We start from the raw sequence: 11,933 nt of genomic DNA, 5'->3' as shown, positions 1-11,933 counted from the left end.
ACACACACACACACACACACACACACACACACACACACACACACACACACGTGCTTGTGCCTAGCTATATAACTACAACCTTCTCAGTCCATATCTATGATTCTTAACTATTTCTGTGGATTTTTTTTCTAGTTAAGCTACAAAAGGCAAGTGTTCTCTCTTTAAAAATGAAAACTACAACTCAGAATCCATCTCTCCTTCCCAGCTTAGAAGCACATAGAATCCTTCTCTATCCCTAACATGGAAGAAACTTCTAGAAACAGTTTGTTGTCAGCAATGAATTTTGTGCACATGTGCATGTAAATGGGGACTGTATCCAGTCCCCAACACCTGAAACTAAGAACCCCCATCCCCAGTTCTACACAAAGTTCTGTGCTGTTGTTTGTTTTGCAGAGTTTGGGATCATACACAGGGCTTTGCACTCCTGGGGTGTTGTAAGCTCCGGATTGTTAGTCCAGTGACTTCTGCTGATGACTCTTAACAACAGCAGTGAAAGTGTATGCTGGGGTAACGTTGCCATCTCCAGTCTCAGCCGTTCTGTGATGGCTTTGATATAGGTACACACATTCTTGATTTGTGGTGGGGACATTCTGCTCCCACTGTAGACTTGTAGGCAGCAGCTGACCTTCTGAACTTCTTTGTGCAGCCGGCAATAGCAGAACTTTGACGGTATATTTGAAGTCAGGACTCTAGACTTACCCTTGTGGTACTGGATCTATCTTGAAAACATCGTTAGCAGGTCCATCTTCAGGCCTCTATCCACGAGACCTGGGGTGGGCCACCCTTGTCTCCCCCAGCCCAGTTCACATAGCCTGGTACTTGGCAGTCCTTTCTAACATCTCCCACTTGCTCCTCATCCCCAGGGGAATGCTGGCAGATATGTTGTCAGCCCAGATATGTGCCGTGAGCCCTGCAAGTGAGAGAAGGGCAGCAAAGCTTGGCAGAGTGGCCAGTAGATCTTAGACTTAATGACGACTGGATGTGACTTTACAGGTCCCAGATGAGGTCTGGTGAAGATATTCAGGGGACAAAGCTTAGAACAGGGAACTAAGGATGGAAAGGATGTGTACCAGGCAGCAGGGCCAAACAAATTGTAGTGCATATCTCTGTTGAAGCATTAGGCACTATTAGCATTATGCCCATAAAACAGCCCACTGACACAGAGAATGTGTGTGCTAAAACACTGAGCAAAAGGAATGATCTTAAGTTGTCAGGGATGGGTTCTCAAAAACCCATCTAGGAGGCCTGAATTCTAACATTCTCCCTGTAGGCTCTGCCAAGGCACCACAGTCCTCCCAAAGTTGCTTTCTCCTGCTCTTGTGTTCCCACAGAGTTGGCCAGGTTGCTCTACTGCCTCACTGAGGCTGCATGCCCTTCCACTCCACCTATATCACAGTTCCCATAGTGCCTGGGCAGACTGTGTGAGGGCATACCAGGGTCTAGCCACGGGGACATGAATTGGGGTGTCTTTTGGTTTCACTGCTGTGTGGGGACTAAGAAACCCACTGTCAATTTTCAGTAAGGTATAGCCTATCAAGCCAGGCATGACTTCCATGGGTCCCTCACATATGATAGGAAGGTACAGAGGTAGGCTGCAGGTTCTCATGTCAGTGACCCTGAAGCAGCTGAAACTGTGGGAGCAGGTGGGCACAGAGCCATGTGGGTCCAGGTAACCTGTGGAGAGGTGGAAGATGGCCCATTGGAACTTCTTTCTGTATTAGACATGGTATATTTAAGCAGTGGCTCTACATGCTCCCTTTGGTCTTCTGTCTCCCCTTTCTTCTCATCTACCCTTTCTCCTTTCCCTCATCTCTTCTCATCTCCCGTTTTCTTTCTGAGCTTAAGCTCTGATGTCATTTCAGGAGCCCTTTTCCTGGACACCTAGAATTGGATTTCTACGTTTGGCTGAGATAAACTCTTGTCCTCAGACTTGTACCTCAACTTACCCTTATGTTGACAACTCAAACTAGCCAAATTTGTGCTCTCACCTGTGAACATGCTGAGCAGAGAAGCATCTACAGTTTCACAGCCATGCACACGCTTGGTTCCCATGACGATCTGTAGATGGGATGATCAGCCCTATGACCTGCAGCAAAGCTCCCTGAGTATGTCTACACTGGCTGTGGAGGAGGATGTGTGACTTCACTCCTGATGCCTCTGCAGAAGCCCATGTCTCCCTTCACAGGCTATGATGCTTCAAAATCATTTTCGAAAGCAGAGCTGCTTAGGTAGTATGCAGCACAGAAAAGGGGAAGCAAAAGTGACTTGGGCGTACTTTAACACAAATCTGTTACTTTTCTGCATTTTCTGGCATCTGTGTTGTATAATTATTGTTTTTCCTTCTTTCATTTGTTCTTTAAGAATTTTGTATGATGTGTTTTGATCTTATTCACCCCTTCACAGATCCAGATCCACCCCTTTCCCTACCCACCCAACTATGTGTCTTTGTTTTTTCCAATCAAGTCCAGTCTGTGTTCCTCACCTATACTTAAATGTGTGGCCTTCCACTGGAGCATGGCCAGATTACCAGGGCAAAGCTGCTAAAGAAAATTGACCCTCCCTTTCCCAGAAGCTATCATTTGCCAGCAGTTCCTTAGCCAGGGATAGAATGTCATACCAACCTCCCCACTCCATGCTAGGATTTGCTTTTACTTGAGCTTGTATGAAATATGTGCCTGCTGTCACAACTACGGTGAGTTCATATGTGCAACTGTCTCGTTATAGTCCAGAATAGAGTTTCCTTGTAGTCATCCACTGGCTGTTACACTCTTTCTATGCCCCCGCTTCTGCAATGATTCCTTACCCTTGAAAGAAACAGGTATGATATAGATGTCCCACTTAAAACAGAGCATTCCACAATCTCTTATTCTCTGCACTGTGGGTCTCTGTGTTAATCTCCGTCTATTGCAAATAGAAGATTCTCAGATGAGGGTTGAGAGATTCATCCATCTATGGGTAGAATGTAGAATAATAAGTAATTAAGAGTCAGCTTAATGTCTATTTAGTACAATGATAGTAATGATAGTTCACCTAAGGCCTGTGGCCTCTCTAAGTACAGTTTCTCATTCTGATAATGGTGCCAAATGTGGGTTTCATCCCATGGAGGAGAAGGGGCCTTATATCCAATCAGAAAGCATTTGGTTACTCTCATGATGTTCATGCCACATTTCCAACAATGGGCATGTCTTACCAGAGCAGTCAGTAATGTAGCTCACAGTTTTTAGCTGGGTAAAATCTGTGAGGCAGACATATCCAAAATTTGTGAGAAAGATAGGGATGAAGTGAGAGTAAAGAGCTCACAGAAGCACACGCACAGATGTCCTGGCCTGTGCATGCTCAGAGGCACTCTCAATGCTGTTGTCTGACTACAGGGACAAGACTCACACCATTTGTAATTTGACATCTTTGGGACAAAGAAAAGAGCACGTCAGTGAGAAGTGTGTTAGGAACCGGCCCAGGATATCATCAGGACCAGCCCTATTTTTTCTGGGAACTCATCCTCACAGAAGTGCCCTGGAATGCTTAGCCATTCAGAATGTTCAGAGCTGCTCTTTTCAAAAGCTCTGTATGTTTTGCAAACATACTTTCAAGTACATTTCTCCATACAAACACAGCGGTGAAGTATAGACTAACATGTAACATAATGCATATTGAGTCATTGAGGATGGTGATTGTCATGGCTGGAGAAATGTTCAAGGGGTAAATTACTTACTGCATGAGCATGAGGGCCCGAGCCCAGGTTCCCAGAACCATAAAAATGCAATAGCACAGACTGTTAATGCCAGAACTCCTATTAAGAGATGAGAAGTAGGGATTGGATGAACCATGGAGACTCAAGAGCTGGATAGGTATCTGCAGTGGTAAACAACAAGAGGCCATGTATCAAACAAGGTAGAAGGAGAGGACCAATCCCTAAGGTTCTCCTCTGACACCAGCCCCGCCCCCACCCCCCACCCCCACACACACGTTGAGAAAGAAAGAAAGAAAGAAAGAAAGAAAGGAAGGAAGAAAGAAAGAAGGGAAGAAAGAAAGGAAGGAAGAAAGAAAGAAAGAAAGAAAGAAGGAAGGATGTGGGATTTATCTACTTGAATCTCAAAACCACCATATTTTAAAAGAAGATTCAAAGCAAATACACGTCATGGTGTGCTAGCGATCAGGAAAAGACAGGGGGCAAATACAAACTCAGTATTGCTGCAGACATGTGACATATATATAAACCTATATAATGGGTAGCATAATTCACCTTGTCCTATGAGAATTGTGTAGCTGGGGTGAATAGAATGGTCCAGCTGCTGATCTATCCCTGCATCTTAGAAGTTAAATTGTGACTATGACATCTGTTTAAGTTTATTTAAAGTGTACAGTCATAAAGATAAATTATTTACACACTTCAAAAAAAAAGCTGAAGTCAAAACTATTGAATTACTTGTATAAACCACCTTTTGATTTTTTTCTAGAATTAGTCTTGAATTAATGCTATTGAAATTGATGCTCTTTATTAGAACTAGGAAATACAGAATTTCATCTTTGTTTATGGCTACTAATTAGACGTTTGGGACCATCAAAAGTAAAATCACCTCTGTGGTTCCCTGCCTTGGGCTTCTCTCATTGCTTTCCTTCCATTGCAGGCCTTGTATTTGGGTATTTATGGTATGGATTTGGTAGTGGCAACTGTTGGAAAAAGGGACTCACAATCTCTCTGAAAAACTTGGGCACCCATTTCTTAGGCACTCTGTGTTGGAGACCAGCAGGGCACACTCATTTTTATTGTGTTCCATACTGTTAGGCAGTGCTTTAATCCTTGCTATTTCAACTCATAAACCTTGCCATTGATGAGACTAATTGCTTTAGAAACAGCCAGGGAACTTCACAAGCATTTGAAACACATAAATAATGCCACCAATTAACCACCATGGTGCTGAAGCTCTCCGTCTTCTTGTCAAAAGCTAGTATATGCATTGCTCTAATTGCACCCAAGGAGAAAAGGAATGGCAAAGTCCCTGCCACCCATTGACCAGGAAGTATCCTGGGAACCAAAGTAGGAAGCTGCTTTTCAGGAGGCAAAGAGCAACCTGGGATGGAGGGCATACATTCTACTCATGTTCAAAGTGACTTCTTGACAGCAGGGATCAAGAGCACAAGGGCTCAAGAGCACAAGGGAAGGGTCCAAGGACAGGCAAGGAGTTCACACCTTTGAGAACACCTGTTCCTTCTCCCCTCTTAATTGCTGGGGTTGAGTCCTTCCAAAGATGCCTGGCACAGAGCTTAGTGGGTAACAGATGCATTGGGCTGGCCCAGAACCTTCACAGAATGCAAAAGTCTGACTCTCCACTTAGGATGGGCTGTGCCTGGTGGATAGTAGATGAGGCTAAAGGTGTTGCAAACTCAAGACCCCAAGGAGGCCTAGAAAGACCCTTCATCTAGATACAGCAAATGTCCTAAGTCTTGGTTTCCCACCATGGAGTCAGGAAGGATGATGTGTGGTACAGAATGGCAGGGATGTCCTTGCTAATGCTCCTCTGATCTTAGGGCAGGAACTCAGTTCTAAGTGAGCCTAACTCATGGATGTCAGGAGTGGGCCCCCAGGCAGAATGTTTCCTGCTAGGCCAGGAACATGTATCCTGAGCTTCAGGGTAACAGAATACAGAGAGCAGACTTGAGGTAGGACAAACTTCTTGACTGTAGATTAGCTGGGACCTTGGAAGATACAAATCCAATGATATGTGACTATCACAGTGAACAGATCCAAAAATATCTGAGAATTCACAGTCACATTGTTCTTTGGCTCTAACATTGTGCTCTCGCCTGGTGAAAAGAGTGCCCTCTCTCGACTCTTAGAGGATAATGTGTGGGCTCTGAACAGGCCTGATTTCTTCTCTCTCGTATGAGCCCCAGTAATCCTGTTGATCTGTCTTCTGCAGCTATCCTTATTTATGCTGCTGGTATGGCTGCCGATTCACACCTCAGAATGGGTGACAACCCTCCCTTGCTGTGCTCTCAGAATGAGAGCTATGGCAGCCAGTTCTCATTTGAAGGCTGTGCGCCCCGCCTCCTCCCCCACCTGCCATTCACTGCTGAGATCCCTGCCTGACTATGGTTTTGGTCTGGTAGTGGAATTCCCATACCAGCTGTCCTGGCTCTTGCAGGACACTGTGTTTCTCTGCTTGTTTAATTTCTGGCTTGTTTCTCTTTCATTTGCTCTCCACATGAGAAGTAGGAAGCGCAGATGACAAGCCCATTTGTCTCTTCCTGTGGATAGCAGGTCATTCACTATAGCATTCATCTCGTCATCTACTCAGCATTCATTAGGCAATTAATGTGTGTCAATCACACAGTTGATTTATAATTGACTTAAGATTAAGAGATATGACTTTTGTTCCAGAGCTCACAGACACAAGATGGGTCCTTTATGTGTGGTGCACAAGAATAGCAATAGGCAAACAGCTAAAATCACACACCCTGATGCTCAGTGAGGCAGCCTGGGTACAGGCTTTGAGGGGTGTGACAGTGGGACTCTGTTGAGAAGAGGAGGCTTCTTACCAGGCAGAGAGGGAAGTTAGTCCCCAGAATCTGAGCCATAGAGGCACAAAGAAGCAGTGTGGTGAGACACAGGAACAATCTGCTCTTCCTCTCACTTGATGTAGAAGTAATAGGGGCATAGTCAGCCCAAGGAGGGTGGCTGAGCCTCACCTGGAAACAAGGATTGTGGAAAGAAATGTTGAGGCCAAGGTTTCTGCCTTCTGAGAAAGAACACACAATAGCCAATGATTCTAGTCTGCTCTGCAGTGAACATACGGTCCTCCATGTGGTCCAGAGACTTAGGGAGGACATTTCCAGCTCAACTTGGGGAGCAGTGGGGGCTATGAGTAGCAGAGATGGAAGCCACATGCCTCTAGATAAATATAATCATGACGTGTCATGGGGAGGGCTGTGGGCAGGGATGAATACCCGAGAGTGAGGTCTGATGAGGAAACAGTGGGATGGGCTTCTAACATGAAGGGCAAGGGAATCCTAAGGTCAGGCTTGGAAACAGAAGTGTTACTTTGTGGGCCAGAAATCCTGGTTCTAGCTTGACGTGGACTGAGGAATCCCCGAGGCTCAGTGCAATGCAATATTGGAAAGACGAACCCTGGCAAGGTGCTGTGCTTCCCACATAGAAGGTCTTGTTTTACCAGATGCTTTATAGTAAGTTAGGATTGATTGCTCTACATTTTTAATATTACTAAATGAAATAGGCATTAAAGTTGCAAGTTCCCTGGAAAATGCCTATGGCTGCTAAAGCGATCAAGTCTCTGCTGTGTCTCATGGTGCTAGAACACAGGCGCTCCCCATCCCTCGAAAAGCACTGTCCTTGTCATCCAAATGCACTTTGCCTGGCACTGTTGACAGGGTGGCATCTTGATGCTCTGGCAGAAAATTTTTCTTCCAAAGAATGTGTGGTTGGTCTGTTTTGGTGGCAGCCCAAATCAGATGGCGTGGCCTGATGTGACAAATGAAATCCATGCTCACAGAACTGTTCCCATCCTTCAGTACAGGACCCATGATCCCAAGCCTGCATTCCTTAAAGGTTATGTTTGCCTTAAGCTAATTAAAGCCATTTGTATCAAATGACTGGGGTAGCTTGCCTTTTGAAAACAGAGAAAATAACTGAAGAAGTTGCTTAAGAAAGTCTGAGTTAATTTCATCAACCGAGCTGAGAACTGCGCTATTAATTTTATTACATCTAAATGCGGGAATAAATCAGTTAGGTGAGGATTGCATTTCCATGTAGATTAGTCTGCAGAAGTCGGCGCTGGCTCAATCTGAGCTCTCTGGAGGAGAGCGGCAGGCACACGCTCAACCAGCAGGCATGTAAATCAAAAGGGGCTCGCTGAACTTGCCCAGGGAGCCCAGTGTTCTTCTGAAGCCACCCTCCTGCTTCCATCACACAGAGCTGCCAGCACAGTAAGTACGCTTGTGCATTGGGCTCAGGCTGCCTAAGTATCTGTTCATTTAAATCATGCAAATGGGGTGCCCTAGGACGAATTAATCATAAATCCTGATTTATGCCTGTGTTGTGTTTAGGTGTTCGCTTCTACTTTATCAACCCACCGGAGTTCTCCCGGTGTGCGTCCCTCAGAAGCATCCAGGCCATGAAGATTCTGGCCCCGGGGCACATAAGGCTAGCTCAAATGGATTCCCCCCCCCAATAGACACTGAGATCCTGTATCAGGATCACCCACTGTGTCGTGTATCACATGGCACCAGGAATGCATCTTGTTCCAGAGCCATCATCCTGTTTTGTGGCTGGAGATTTTGAAAATCGGAGAAGGAAGCTGTCTTAGGGTTTTATTTCTGTGAAGAGACATCATGACCATGGCAGCTCTTATTAAAAAAAAAAAATTTAATTGGGGCTGGCTTACAGTTTCAGAGGTTAGTCCATGATCATCATGGCAGCATGCAGGCAGACTTGGTGCTGGAGACCTCGCTGAGAGTTCTACATGTTGATCCGCAGGCAGCAAGGAGGAGACTGGCTCAACACTGGGCATAGCTTGAACATTATATATATATCACCTCAAAGCCAGCCTCTAATGTGACATATTTCCTCCCAAAAGACCACACCTCCTTATAGTGCCACTCTCTATGGGCCAAACTCATGAGTCTGTAGAGGCACTACCTATTCAAACCACCACAGAAATCAATTTTCTTTCATGACTGAATTGGATTTTGACACCAAGCCCATCTGATTTCAGCCTGTAGCTTCTGGGTGGAGCCCAGATTCTCTTCCTCCAGAAGTGGTAGCCACTGTCCCAGCCTATCTGTCACTGTCTCAGATCAGATAGAGGAGACAGGCTTCTCTCATCCAAGCTGGCTGCAGCTCTTTCCTTCCTTCTCCTTGTCCTGGTAGAGAACTGTAGAACAATCTTCCCTGGTGACCTTGCCATGGGGTTATGAGCTCAGGTCCAGTGGGCAGCCTAAAGGATGACACAAATAGATTGGCAGGAGGGAAGTTTTTCTGAATGCAGCACGTACCCCAGACACCAGCAACACTGTCATCCTGGGAAGTAATGACTTAGCTTAAGCTGAGATCCGCTCTGTGGTTATAATTACCCCATCTTAGAGATTTGGGTGTCACAAATCTCTTTCTTGTGTTACAATTGCTTTAATATTGAATCCTATTTTTACAAAATGTTCCTATTTGATAAAATTTAATGATGCAATTTAGAAAATGAATACATTTAATCATGCCTTTCTCTTCTATATTTAACTGAAGGTTGTATAAAAAGGTACTTTGAGGAAGTTTTAAAATATGAAATGACAAATGTCCCTGGCAGTATTTGAATGTTAGGACAGCCAGACTTAATTTTAACCTTGTCAAAATGCACCTTAGACTAGCACCAACCCCTCTTAAAGTCTCTTCTCTTCCTTGAACTCATAGTGAGCTCTAGACATGGGACTTTAAAAGTCTTCAGTGTTTTCAGGGGCTGGCCATTTGGTATTGGATACCCTGTGCTTTCCCGGAGAAGATTATTTCTCCCAGTTTGGGCAATCCTTAATTGGCTTTAGGAGTGTATGCTATGTGTGTATGGCATGTGTGTGTGTGTGCTCGTGTGTACGCGCACATGTACATGTGTGTATATAAACATATTAATGAAAATGAGGGCATGTTTAGAGGAGGAAAGGGAAGGGGAATGACACATTTATTTTATAGTTTCAAAAAAATTTAAAAAGTCTTCAGTGTGGCGATAAAGCTGGTTTGTATATTCCAGCTCTCGCAGTCTTCAGTGTGACCGTCTGCTTTGCCCACAGTAGAGAGGGGCAGGAATGGGTATTTGCAGAAAGACATTATAGTGACTGGGCTGCTCGCACCTGTCAACAGCACAGGCTGAAAGACGGAGATAAAGCCATGCGAATGGGACAGCGAGCGACCCAGGTGCAGCCTTCCTGTGAGTGTGTAGGAGCTGTCACAGACTCACGTTCCTGGAGTGGGTACGCCAGAGCTACTGGCATTGCTTTGTTTTCTTGTTACACGGTTAGCTGTGGCTCTCTGGAGTGGAGTGTCATCATCTATCGACTCTGATTTGCCTTAACAATGGCGGAGCTAGCAAGTGAGGACCTGCCTCCCCAGAGCATTTGTGATGTTATGGATACCTCTGATTGGGCCTGAGGATCCTAGGAGCCCTTGAGATAGGCTTAGAACAAGGTGGAACAAATTCTTCTTTGAATACCTTTCATTCCCCCTAGCTGAGCTTTGATAAGTGGGATTGCAGGCATCTCACGCCTGATTCTGAGTGGTTTCCAGACAGCCGGAGGATCAGCAGATTGAGGTGTGCCCACAGGAGAGGACAACGGACTGCTATGAAAACAGGAGTTGGTGTGCTGGTCTGGGGAGAGTGGATAGTGGCGTGCTTAGGAGAGAGGAAAGCGGTGGGCTGGAAGAAAGGTTGGCAGTGTTCTGTGGAGATGGCCGAGCGGTGCTGTATGGTAGGGGCCTGGGCAATGTGTTTCTGTGGTATTGTGTGGTGGCTGTGTGCCTGTCTCCACTAAGCTTTGAAGAATTTCAATTGTGCCATCATCTTGCTTTAAACACACCATCTTTTACAAAGTAAGTATGTCGTCTGCAATGAAAAGGTTCAAAACACCTGCCACAGGCCACAAGCTTTCCACCCCGGGGAGACCCCATCCGTGCTATCCTCAGAGTCTCTTGTGCTGTGATCTTGTGTGGGCTGTGGGACTCACCCTTCAGGCGCCCAAGTAAACACCCTCTAGTGATCTGTGGCCCTGGGGAAGCAGCTGATGCTCAGGTCCTGGGAGGACACAGGAAGTTGTAAACACCCTCAGACCAAGAGAAAGGGAGAGACCTCATAACTGTCTACGAATGTAGAGGCTGCTAGATTAAAAAAAATGGCCACCAGCCTGGAGACACATTCGTAGATGAAAAATAAATAAGAACTGGCCTTAAATTATAGTGGGGGCGGGGCAGAGGGGTTGGAGTATTGTGTTGCCCTGGCACATCACATACATTTGTGGTGCTGAAACCCCACAGTTGTGTCTGTGAGTGTGTATATGTGCACGCGTGTTTGTGTATGTATACATGTGTCTGTCTGTGTGTATGCCAGTGTGTGCACGTGTGCCTGCGTACCTACACTTGTCTCTGTGTATACCCATGTGCACATATGTTTCAGCATATGAAGCTGTGTGTACGTACATGTCTCTGTGTGTATGGACTTTTGCTCTGGGTGAACTTGTGTGTACCTGTGTGTCTCTTCGTGTCTGTGGGTATGTATATGTGCATATTATCTCTTTGGGTGTTACCTTTGTGTGTACATCTGCCTGTGCGCAGTATCAGCGTCTTAGGGCTTTGGAGAGCTTGTCCCACTTCTGCTAGGCCAAGTACTAACATCCAGCTGTGACGATCCAGAGCTTCTCAGAGCACCAGCCTACTGGAGAGCAGTGGAGCCTCTTCAGATGTGGGGAGTGAGTCTCTGCTTTCCTTCTCCTACAGCCGTGATTTCCTTGTTGCCTTGAAAGGTGGGTGTTGCTTGAATACCCAGCTTGCTACTGAAATGGATTTAAGCTTTTTGGAGAAATTGCTGCATCTTTTAAGGTCACACGGATCTCTCTCTTTTTGTCCCCTCCTATCCCAACCTGTCCTTTTCTTGTCCAGCCCTACACCATTTATTCATCCCTTTTCCTGCTTCAAGCCTGTGGCCAGGTCCCACTGCTGCCCTGTGCTAACCACAGAGTGCTTACAGAATGTGCTTTCTTAAAGGAACGGTCTAATTTAATGTTCCTCCTTTTAAAATCTCGACTTTAGGCTGGAGATCAGGACTTTGCTACTACTCTTGAAGCTGTGCAGGGTCACTCACGGCCCATTAATTCATCTCTGAACACATGGTTATGGAGGCCAGAAAGATAGGCTAGTAGCTGGCTCCCCGGTCACTTTCTGGATC

General features: G+C 45.7%; 1 protein-coding gene across 1 annotated transcript in view; it reads left to right on the top strand.

The window, feature by feature from the left end:
* The window catches only part of Tcerg1l (transcription elongation regulator 1 like), a 182,121-nt gene that overhangs the window by 100,943 nt on the left and 69,245 nt on the right, over window positions 1-11,933 (top strand). The gene's annotated exons all lie outside the window — the stretch shown is intronic.

This window comes from Psammomys obesus, unplaced genomic scaffold (genome assembly GCF_907164565.1).
Source record: "Psammomys obesus unplaced genomic scaffold, mPsaObe1.curated_primary_1811, whole genome shotgun sequence".
Taxonomy (NCBI): domain Eukaryota; kingdom Metazoa; phylum Chordata; class Mammalia; order Rodentia; family Muridae; genus Psammomys; species Psammomys obesus.
Note: the sequence above shows the minus strand (reverse complement) of the source record. Positions and strands in the feature narration are given on the sequence as shown.